This window comes from Apium graveolens, chromosome 11 (assembly GCF_009905375.1).
Source record: "Apium graveolens cultivar Ventura chromosome 11, ASM990537v1, whole genome shotgun sequence".
Lineage (NCBI taxonomy): Eukaryota > Viridiplantae > Streptophyta > Magnoliopsida > Apiales > Apiaceae > Apium > Apium graveolens.
This window is the reverse complement of record NC_133657.1, coordinates 117,395,211-117,408,268: the sequence shown is the minus strand read 5'-3', so window position 1 is coordinate 117,408,268 and position 13,058 is coordinate 117,395,211. Positions and strand designations below refer to the sequence as shown.

Genomic DNA, 13,058 nt, shown 5'->3' with positions numbered 1-13,058 from the left:
AAAAGGAAGAAGAAGAAGAACGGCATATAGACCTGTCTGTAACTCAAGGTATGAAAAGTATATTTGGTAAAACTTACAACCATCATTAGCTAACTAGTCACCTGGCATCTATTTTACCTGATAATAATTGTGCATGCTCTTTAGGAAAAATCTTTATGAAAGAAGGGGAAAAGTCCATCCACCTTGTACCACCATTGAAATTGCTTGATGATGACCCTCTCTCCAAATGGTTTAAAACACTCAAGATTTTAACAAGTAAGTTAGTGTTCATATAGAACTTATTGTTAACTCTTTGTTGCTAAGTGGTCATTTTTGTTTAGGTTTTATTTAAATTAATACTATTTGTCTACCTCCTAATTAAGACCCCTGTGCTGAAAAAATAAGAGAGTTTGATGGAAATGATGCTTTGGTGAAAGAATAAGATATGTCCGCATTTTGGTTTCCCTTAAATATGTCAGACCGTGACCTTACTCCATACGGTTTAAAGCTATAAAGACACATATAAAGACTGCTGTTCATACTACTGCTCATACTACAAGCAGTGACGAAGCCATGAATATATTAAACTGGGGGCACAACATAATTATAACTAAAAAAATTTCTAGTAGTATTTAATAGTAATTAAATTTTACAATGTTCATAAAAAGAGCCACTATTTTTTTTGCTGCAACAAATTTCTACGGGTTTTCATATTCTGAAAATGATCCAATATAACTTCATTATCTACTTGAAGAAATATTTATTTATCAATATAGCAGACTATGCAGTCATTAAGAAAATAATCATCAATCTCATTAGGCAAATCAGTTTTGATGATTTTTATAACCAAAAAAGTTCTTTCAACACTAGCTGTTGCACCCGGTAGAACCATAGCCAACACCATGAGTTGATACACCAAATAAAATGAATGATGAAAATCTAACTCAACCATTTTTTTGGCGAGAACTCAATACCATCGAGATTAGCAACATGTTCCTTTCGACGCATTTCAATTATGTAAACCTTGAGTTGCTCGTTGAGTTGCATCATATCCGAGGAAGAGAAATCGTGTGGATATAGTTCATCAAGGTAAAGTAACCTTGACTGAATAAATTTATCAAATGAATTTCTAGGATTAAGACATGATATCACATTAATAAGTCACTATATATATAAAAATACTTATACAAGAGTGAAAAAAATGATACATGATAAAAAATGTCAACATAAAAATAATGGTGGTAAGTTGAGGCAGTTTGAGCTCGAAGGTGACTAGGAACACGGTCTTCCATATTGATGATGCAAATATCATATTTCAAGCAAAATGATTTAACTACTTCAAAAAAAATATCCCAGCCATCATCTCTCATTTGTTGTAATCGTATTTTTGTTGTGTCAACCAAAATAATCGAAGATAAAATATTCTGTTTTTTCTATTGAAGAAAATAAGATAACTCTAAGGTCAAGCCCAAAATATCTCTCATCAAGTGAGCTGTAAATATGAATTTGTAGCTCTCCATTTTGTCAACCAAGCCAAGAACAGTACCACGTTTTTCTTACAAATACCATCATTATATACATCTCCAAGAACTTCCAGTACTGCAGACCACATAGCCAAAATACGAATTATGGGTTTATAATGTAATCCCCAACGTGTTTCACCCGGTCTAGCCAAACTTATTTCTTGATGCATTCGCGTTCCAGTTGTTTTTTTAGACTTTTCCAAATTTAAAATTTGAATTAGACATTTGCATTTGCATTAGACACGCTACAGACCACACTGCATTTGCATTAGACATTTAAAATTGCATGTTTATACTTCTATGGCAAACTGCAATTCGTCTTTTAAGTACCAGATTATCTAAATGCAATGGATCACGGTAGACACGCTACAAGCTTTGTATTACCTGTTGACGTTAGAACATGCATATCCATTATTCATTTAATTACATTGTAGGGGTAAAAATAATTGGCAAAGCCAAGAAGCTGTTTTAAAATTAACATTAAGCTCAGTCAGCATGTTATTTCACACAACTAAGCTTATTATAATCAAGTAAATAAAACCATTAAGATAAGATAGGTGGTCAAATCATATATATTTGGAAAATGAAACATGTTCCAAGTTCTGATGCAAGTATACTTAAGCTGAAGTGACGGGTCTGCCACCATCTGTACCGCAATACCCACTCATTGCCCGTAACACTGCTAACATCTATAGCTGCCTTCCTACTGAAGGTCTTTGATTCCCCTTGCAAGATTTCCCTTACAAGATTTAAAAACATAATGAGATGAAAGGTGTAAAGGCATTGTCCTGTCATTACACTGATTTGTTTCTTTGCATTGGAAAAAGTTTTATAAATGTTTCATTAGAAAAACTGAAACTCACACAAAGATGTGATGTTTACCTTGACAACATCTAAAAGACTTTCAACAGGCTTGTGCTCGTGAGCCCATGGCTGCTTGCGGTTTTCTTCCAAATCTTTTTGCGGTGTTCTTCCATAGGAGTATGGGTCTGCAATTACATCAAGTCAGATAGTTAAGTACTTTTGATCTTATCACCAGTACACTAAGTATAGAAATAAACAGTCCAGATGCAAATTGTATAAAGGGCTTATAGGATTACCTCTCCGGCACTGAGGAGTAAGAATGTATGGTCAACCAAGGTACCAACAACTTGTTTTAGAGATACAATGAGCCCAGCTAAAACAACAGATGTTGTACCCTATGTTGGAGAAAATTACAGTTTAATAAACATTATGTAGAACAGAGATGGTGCAACTGCATTTAGAAAAATATTAAAAAGAAAGGTGCTACCTGAATATCATCATTAAACACGAGATGACTAGTGCGATATTTTGATAGAAGTTCAAAAGCATTGTGGTTTGCAAAATCCATTATCTGCTTGAATGTTTGAAACTGCAAACAAACCTGTATGAGGATTTCCTCTCCATAGTTCTGCTTAACTGCGGACAAATTCCTTCAGAAGCTCGGCAAATTCCTTGATGCAGGTGAATGCATACAAAATTAGTTTTTAGTTGTAGACCGCAAGTAATTATCTCTATAAATTACAGAAAAGAAGATAAAAAGTACATGCCCAGTTTCCCTCTTTTGTTTGAGCCCAATAATGAACTCATCATCCAGCAACTTTTGGTTATTTGTGCCGACGTCGATGGTAATAGGCGAGCACTGCAAATACAACACAAATATACAGTTTAGAATAAGAATTAACGACAATGTCATAGTATAGATAGGAAGCTTCATGTAACCCAGGTGGCCTTGTTCGATCTTAATGGTTAAAAAGTACAAGCGAGTACTTAAAATTAATTTCACAGGCTTGAGACAAGTGTCAAACTACTATTCAAATGAATGTTTGATTATTACCGGTACTTCTCTACATGTATTGATACTCAATAGCATTTGTAAAATCTTGAACACAATACCCCCTTCTCGGCGGAAATGTCATAACACTCAAGTAGAAACCAACAAAAGCTAGATACATACTTGAAAAATTTTACAAGAAAAAAGCAAAGATTCTTGGAAACATCTCAAGACATGTGAAAATTTTAGTTTACACCGATTTATGTTATAAAATGTACAAGTCATTAGTAACGGTGAAGAAACCCTTGATGCTTGCAGTTCAGTCATTCAATAAAGTTAAATTATCACAGATGTCTTTTTAAAGTCAAAGAAGTTCTTATTTACAAGAGAATTCACATCATCCAATGTCATTAGCAAAGAGTGGCATGTAACTTGTAGATCAAAATAAACAGAATAGTAAAAACACAAAGGAAACGTAGAATAGTAACACTGAATCTATGAATGCTTACTATATAAGGACGAACTCCACCAAGTGTTATATATAAAGCAAGCTTTCCCACAGGAATTCCCATACCCTAAATCATTTAATTATGTAGTAGAAAATAGCCACAAATATTACAAGCCATTAGTTTTCCGTAATTAACATTAATAATAATTTAAAAAAACTAGAAGATAACTAGATAAGTTAATGCACCAGAAATTTGTATAATTATCAGAATTGTCAACTTAGATATAGATATTATCAATTGAAATAGACAGATGCATATACAGATATAGAGTAATACAGAGAGATTCATAAATATAATTATACTTCTCCCTTAAGTTGATGTAAAGACCCTGTGGACGCCTAAAATTCATCCAAATTTCTGACAAGCTTCAGCAACTACAGGAGTGTACACAATGGGGAGGAGCTCCTCAACATTATGGATTAGAAGCTTGTAAAATAACCTTTCGTTTCTTTCCTGAAAAGTAGAAAAGAAAGTTTAATGAGACCTCCTATAGCCTTGAAACATCCTTAAACATTTACCAAGTATGATAAACAATAGAATATGATCAACTTGAGGTAGGATATAAAAGAAGGATAACTGATCACAATAATTCAAATTACAAACATATTTGTTATTTTAGGTAGAACCTGAAGATCCATCATAACCATGTACTAAACCCTAAAAATAAACCCTAAATCGAAATAATAAAGCCCTAAGTCAAAAGCCCTAAAAATAAACCCTAAATCGAAATACTAAAGCCCCAAATCAAAAGCGGTAAAAATAAACCCTATATCGAAAAAAAGTTCAAAATATCTACAAAATTACCTGCAAAATCCACCAATCTAAAGCCCCCAAAGTATTGGCAAGTTCAAAACGAAGCTTAGATTTAGAAAACGTTGCCCGGATTTAGAAAACGAAGCTCAGATTTAGAAAAAATGTTGCCCATACTTACCAATTGAAAGAGTTTAAAGAGTGAGAAGGAGAGAGTGAATATCAGCTTTCGAATATCAGCTCAGATATTTGGCTGCTTGCGGAAAATGCAGAACTCTGCCTTTTCTCTCTCAAATACACTCCCGCTCTTATCTCTCGCACCGGTTACCTTTAATCATCTCGTTACTTCTTCAACTTCTCATCATTTTCCATCAATCTCTTGCTCTTTTTCTTCATCATCCCAGCGTTGGATTCCGACTCCAGAGCTTTCAATTAAAAGCCAATATGATGACAGTGTAGAAGAATATAATAAGAAGGTGAGCGGAGGAGAGGATGGTGGAGGTGAGAAGGGGTGTGAAGATCTAAGTGAAGAGAGGGGTTAAAAGACGAGGCGGCCAGTGCTAATGATTTATGTTTGTTAGGGTTTTATATAAAAATGATAAATTATTAGGGCTTGTCTGTTAATGGGCTAGGCCTTGACTTAATTAAGTCTTTACAATCATAATTTCTTAATTATTTTGATCAATATCTTGTTGCTTTTCTGTAAATTATTTTAATATTATTTTAATTTTTGAGTATCAGCTCAGATTTAGAGAGAAAAAGTCAATTTTAGGGGGGGAAATAGCCGCCCAATTTTTAGGCCCGGGAAAGTATGCAGATTTGTGTCTCAACATCATTTAATTATTTTTTCAGTTTTTTATTAAATATTTATAATTATAAATATTATAAGAAAATTGTATAACTAATGTAAAATATATGTCAAAATAACACCACAATGATAAAATTAATCGGAACAATTATGTATAATTGAATTGTCGAACAAGAATTTTTAAAAAAATTGAAATCATTCGGTACAAGAATCTACAAGGAACCCGTGTTGATCGTAATTTGACTATTATAAAAACACATGATATAGAATCTAAATTTTTTTTAAAAAAATACCCATCTCAACAATTAGTAGGTAATATCATCTGTATGGTTGGATCATTGAACAAGAATTTTAAAAAAATAGAATCACCACTCGAGACAAGACTGGGTTATAGGACCCCGTGTTGACCGTAATTTGACTATTATAAAAACACACACTATAAAATCTAATTTTTTTAAAAAAATTTACACATTTTTAAAATTAGTAGGTACCATCATCCATACGGTTGGATCGTTGAACAAGAATTTTAAAAAAATAGAATAATCACTCGGGACAATACTGGGTAACAGGAATCTGTGTTGACCGTAATTTGACTATTAAAAAGCACGTGATATAAAATCTAATTTTTTTTAAAAAAATTTAAAACATCTCTAAAATTAGAAGGTAACATCATCTGTACGGTTGGATCGTTAAATAAGAATTTTAAGAAAATAGAATCACCACTTGGGACAAGTCTTTGTTATAGGAACCCGTGTTGACTGTAATTTGACTATTATAAAAACATACGATATAAAATCTAAATTTTTTAAAAAACATTTAGACATCTCTAAAATTAGTAGGTATCATCATCCGTACGGTTGGATCGTTGAACAAAAATTTAAAAAAATAGAATCACCACCCGGAACAAGACTACTTAATGTGAACCCGTGTGTACCGGGGTTTGACTATTAAAAAAGCCCATGATATAAAAAAAATAAAAAATAAATTACAAATCTCTAAACCTAGTTGGAAACAAAATTCGTACGGTTGGTTCAATTAAAAATTATTTAAAAAAATTTAGAACATGAATATACCAAATAAATTTTTTGAATAGTACAATAACTAACGCAACACTAAATAACCTACTGCAACACCAGAGTGCAAATGCAATGCCTGAAGTGCCACGTCAGCTGCCACATCAACAAGAGGGGCCCACTGTGTGCCACATCAGCATTTTAGGGCCCCATGTGGGTCCCACTGATGCCACGTCAACATGTTGACATGGCATGCCACGTCACCAGTGGGTCCTATATATGGGGCCCAAAATGCTTACGTGGCATGACATGTCAGCATGCCATATCAGCACCCGTGGATCCCCAGCATGCCACCTCAAATTTATTTTCCACGTCAGCATTTATTAAATAAAAAAAATATCTAATGCACTGCTATGACCTCTACTGTTGCATGCTGCGCAACACTAACAGTTATTAGCAACAGTATCTTCAATATAATGCAATGCTTTCATTACTGTGTTGCAATAAACTGAAATTTTTGTAAATAATGCAACGCTTTTCATACAACGCTGGATAAAAACCGTTGCGTATGTGCACTTATGGCGTAGTGCAACTAGTCTAAGTTGGTGAGCAAAACAATGAACATACCATGCGCTGCGATTTTCCTTCAAAATGAGTGTCTTCAATCCATGTTTTGTCAAAACATTCTCAATAACAAGTTTCAAAAATATAGCAGATGTGTCACTAATATGTGTCAGTCCTATAAAATATTCGACTACCTCACCGAACTTATCCACATATCGTAAAACAAAAGACATTTGTTCCTTCATTGAACTATCACATGCACCATCTATCAATATAGAAAACACACAATTTCCAATGTTGTTGATGATAACTTTAATAGTTTGTTATGTGCAAGCAATGACAATATCTTTTTGAATATCGGAGGAAGTGAGTTGGTTATTTCTTGGGGCATTTTTGAGGCAGACCTTTTTAGGATTAATGTTCTGACTCATCATTCGCGCGAAAAGCTAAACCACTTCTAAGAAGTAAATGGACCACATCGACACTTGTTGTTATGCGAGTTCTGTAAGCCCCGTCCAATCTACCTTTTGCATCCGAGACACTGTATACTATACTTTGCGTTTGATCTATATAAGCAAAATATTGTGTTTCGCAGTCACGATGAACACTCCCTAACTCTCCCACACGGTCTTTAAATCTTTCTAATACCTTCTTCCAATTTCGAAACCCTTTTTTCACAAAAACTGCATCACCAAATATTGTTTGCTCCTTGTTTCCTCTAAATAGATAGCATAAAAAACAAAATGTAGCATCTTTTGACTCACTATATTCCAATAAATGACATGTTTCAAACCAACTGTTTTGGAAACATCTACTTTTTCCTGAAATGATAGTTGATGGAAAATTGTGTGCTAATGGTTGACAAGGTCCAATAAGAATGTAACGTCTTCTCACCTCATCTCGGATTTGAGAATCAAGTTCTTCAATAGATTTTCAGAGTCCCGGACTATATCCTCATCATTTACCTCCATATCATTTTGAACTTTCTTGTTTTTAATCCATCTTTGCTAATTTCACATTCTGGTTCTTCAATTTTCCATTATTGCCTTCCAAAATTAATGGCCTTTAAACTTTGTCATAAAATTTTAACATTTTCCTGCAAACACACGTTACAATTTATGAGTATAAGATATTATAACTTAAATAAACATATAGAATAAATTTTAATGATACAATGAATATTTCTCCCAATTTTAAGTGTCGTAATTATTTGGCATTTGGCAACATATTAATACTAATATTTAAATAGTTAATAAATGGAAAGTTAATCAATGCACTACATACTGTATTCAAGATATTGTTATCCGATCCTCTCAATATAATATTCATATTTTGCCATTTATTAAGAAAAGCCCACTCTGAAACAGTATTGAGTTTATGGAGGCATTTGGCATGTTCCCCCAAAATCCATGCTTTCAAACCTTGTTCTCGGAAAAGAGGGTTCTCGTGAAGGTTCGACAATAAATTTAATGGTTGACTTTGTCAATGTTATTGAGAAGACATGCATCTTGCAAACTGATGACACAAAAAAAATTTGAGAGGATACGGTGGAAATCCTTCATGAATTGGAATATAATGGGTTTCATGTCAATGTAGTAGGTTATCGTGTAGTGCAATTGCTATCAATAAAGGATAAGCGGGATGAACTTAAAACTAAGGCAAAGGAAGCTATAAGTCAGATTGAGGAAGAGGAAAAAAAAATCAATGATTTGAATAATCGCATAGGTTTACTGCAAGAAGAGCTTGCCTTGGTTTTGTAAACTAAAGAGCAGTAAAATTCAAGTGTCGCTCACTAGAAATAAGACAGATAGAGAAGGACTATCTTTGTATGAGGGGATTATGCATGTTTTTCTTATTTTGGGGACTCTCAATCATTCATAACCTATTTCTTTCATCTTATTGGTTAGTGTCACAATATTTAAACCCATTATATTCCAATTTATGAATGATTTCCACCATATCATCTAAAAATATTTTTTTGTCATCGGGTTGCCGATCCTTCACATGAACCCTCTAGAGTGGGCTTCTCATAAAAAATGATAAAATATGATAATTATATTGAGAGGATGATATAACAATATCTTGACTACAAATTGTAGTATATTGATTGAATTTCCTCAAGTTCGAGGTGCGTGCACAGCAAAAAGTAAAGTGTATTACAAAAAACTGCTACACATGTGAGCAAGACCTTCATTATGACACTAGCTAACTTATTATATCAAAAGTCAACCGACGATCAAAACATTGTGATGGTCATAAAATAAAACTTCACTACAATTTATTGTACATTGGTCCACAAATAAAAATATAATAAAAAGTAATAGCATTTCGTGTGAAAATAGATTTTCATATGTACACTAGTTTACTTGTAGTATGAGCAGCAGTCTTCATAGCTTTAAACCACATGAAGAGAGGTTCATCAACAGACATATTTAAGGGAAACCAAAATTTGGACATTTCTTATTCTTTGAGAAAAGCATCATTTCCATCAAACTCTTTCATTTTTTGAGCACCAGGGTCTTAATTAGAAGGTAAACAAATAGCTATTAATTTAAATAAAAATTAAACAGAAATAACCACTGAACAACAAAGAGTTAACAAACAGTTCTATTTGAATACTAACTTAATTGTTAAAACAGCCATTCAAACCATTTGGAGAGAGGTTCATCATCTAGCAATGGTGGACTTTTCCTCTTCTTTCATAAAGATTTTTCCTAAACAACATGCAAAATTGTTATGAGGTAAAATAAATGCTAGATGACGTGGTAGCTAATGATGATGGTAAGTTTTACCACATACACTTTTGTACCTTGAGTTCTACATGGAAGGTCTATATGGGGTTCTTGATGGGTTCTTCTTCTTCCTTTTTTTAAACACACATTTTCTTCTTTTTGAACTGAGACTTCATTCTATAATAATTTAGTATATAAATTTTTTTCTTTAAAAATATTATTCAATTTTAACCTATTTAATTCATTAGAATTTTATACATATTTAAATTTTATATAATAATTATAATTAGTATAATGTTTCTTTTTTATTTTAGAAAACTAATAAGATGATGTATGTATATAAATTTTGTGTTATGTTTACAAGCACACATTGTCACATGTGTCATTCTGGTCCACCGCTCTCCTTCACCAACACACACCCTCCCCAAAAACAAAACTCCCCTCCACATTTACCCCAATTTCAACACCATTATCCATGTCTTCTAAAAGATACAATTTCACTTTCTACTTTATTCCATAACTTTTTTATTTTTAATTGGTGAAATTTAAGGACGCTCATGATCTACATATACTATTTTCACTTTTTACATTGTTTCATAACTTGTTATATTTTAATTTATTTAATTTTATGTATTGCCATCTATGATATGATAATTAGAAATTAGAGTAACATATAATTACACACATATACATATATATATATATATTTATTTCTTAATGTTGTTAAATGCTGGGATTTTAATCTAAATTATATGTTTGAGTTATTGTTTAATTTATTTGAATACGTCAAGGATTAATACGTGGATTAGTAGTGGAAGTAGTAGTCAGTTAGGTTTATTAGTGGAGAAATAATAAGAAGGGGTTGGTGGTTTTATGCTACAACTTGTTAATTTAGTTCTATTTAAACTATCACCTGTAATCATTAATTTGATGAGAAGAATATAGAAGTTTATTTTCTCCGGTGAACACCAAATAGACATGTACATACATAAATTATAGTTTTATATCATTAGACTTGGTATCGGAGCCTATGGTCCTGCATAGTGGCTATACTCTTGTTGAATATGAAAACCCATGTACTTATTGGGAGCCGTCCTTTTGCTGGACACATAAGTGCATACGACACTCATTCTTCCTCTAGATATGGTAATTTGAGTTATTAAAATAAGCTTTGGAGTATTTCACGTATCTCAAGTTGTGATGCAGGTTTAGGTGGTTCTCTGTTGGGGTGCAACTGTGCACATGAGTCAATTTCCAAGTGGTTCTAGATGGGTAAATAGGAAATATGATGGACGTGATGGATCTTATGGGAATCAAGCTGCATATGTTGCAGTTGAAGATTGGCTTAGGAGTAAGCATAGAAGTAAGCAATTCCTCCGCTGGTGGAGAGCTAAAATCTTGTGGTGGCGAGGTGGCAGATTCATCTGAGATAACTATGATGATGAACCAACTTTGTTATAGACAGAGGTAGTGTGCGAGACGGGCAAATAAGACATGCCAGAAGGGCAAACAAATGGCCATACGGGCTATGTTGAAGTGCCAAACGGGCAGAAAAGTTGAAAGTCACATGGGCCAAGTTAAAAGCCATACGGGCTGCTAGTATTTATTGGGGAAAATTTAGATTAAGGGGGAGATTGTTGGGATTTTAATCTAAATTATATGTTTAAGTTATTGTTTTATTTATTTGAATAAGTCAAGGATTAGTAGGTGGATTAGTAGTGGAAGTAGTAGTCAGTTAGGTTTATTAGTGGAGAAAGAATAGGAAGGGGTTGCTAGTTTTATGCTACCACTTGTTAATTTAGTTCTATTTAAACTATCACCTGTAATCTTTAATTTGATGAGAAGAATATACAAGTATATTTTCTCCAGTGAATACCAAATATACATGTACATACGTAAATTATAGTTTTATATCTCTACCCTTGGTATCCGAGCCTATGGTCCTGCATGGTGGCTATGCTCTTGTTGAAATGAAAACCCATGTACTTATCGTTACTTATGGGAGCGGTCCTTTTGCTCGACATATAAGTGCATACGACACTCATTCTTCCTGTAGATATGGTAATTTGAGTTATCAAAATAACCTTTGGTGTGTTTCAAGTATCTCAAGTTGTGATGCAGGTTTAGGTGGTTCTCTATTGGGGGTGCAACTGTGCACATAAGTCAATTTCCAAGTGGTTCCAGATGGGCAAATAGGAAATATGGTGGACGTGATGGATCTTATGGGAATCAAGCTGCATATGTTGCAGTTGAAGATTGGCTTAGGAGTAATCATAGAAGTAAGCAATTCCTCCGCTAGTGGAGAGCTAAAATCTTGTGGTGGCGAGGTGGCAGATTCATGGGAGATAACTATGATGATGAACCAACTTTGTTATAGACAGAGGTAGCGTGCGAGACGGGCAAATAAGACATGCCAGAAGGGCAAACAAATTACCATACGGGCTATGTTGAATTGCCAAACGGGCAGAAAAGTTGAAAGCCACATCGGCCAAGTTAAAAGCCATAGCGGCTACTAGTATTTATAGGGGTTGCTGTTTTATGCTACCACTTGTTAATTTAGTTCTATTTAAACTATCACCTGTAATCTTTAATTTGATGAGAAGAATATACAAGTTTATTTTCTCCAGTGAACACCAAATATTCATGTACATACATAAATTATAGTTTTATATGTGAGTATAAGCTCTATACATTTTTTAGATATGAAATTAGATGGTGAACATACCCACAAGTCATGGCACAATTTGTGTTTTAAAAATTTCCTAATTCACTCAAATTTCAAAACTAATATAATTTTTTATTTTAATCCCAACTATTTTTTAGAAAAAAACTAGATGTTTATTGTAGAATAAAGTCCAGTTGAAAAGAAGAAAATGTGTGTTCAAAAAAAGGAAGAAGAAGAACTCCATGAAGAACCCCATATGGACCCTCCGTCTGCAACTCAAGGTACAAAATGTGTATGTGATAAAAATTACCAACATCATTAGCTACCTAGTCATCTAGCATCTATTTTACCTCATAATAATTTTGCATGCTCTTTAGGAAAAATCTTTATGAAAGAAGGAGAAAAGTCCACCCTCCTTGTACCACCATTGAAATTGCTAGATGATGACCCTCTCTCCAAATGGTTTGAAACACTCAAGACTGCTATTTTAACAAGTAACTATATAATTTACTAATTTTGTATGTTTTAGAAATCGATTTTATTGGGTGAATTATTTTTTGAATGATCCAATCCACAATGTTGCACATCTGGATAATGGACAGGATTTTCAATCAAATATCGGGCCTAACCAAAATGTACCTCGACATTAGGCCGATCTACTATACATTCCTCATCATTGTATGCATTATAATTTAAATTTTTATTTTTTTGTAAGAAATT

The 13,058-nt window shown here is 33.2% G+C and overlaps 1 pseudogene; it reads right to left on the bottom strand.

Annotated features, from left to right (window-relative positions):
* Positions 1-1,719: 1,719 nt before the first annotated feature.
* Positions 1,720-7,186, bottom strand: LOC141695820 (NADP-dependent malic enzyme-like; annotated as a pseudogene).
* Positions 7,187-13,058: the final 5,872 nt, after the last annotated feature.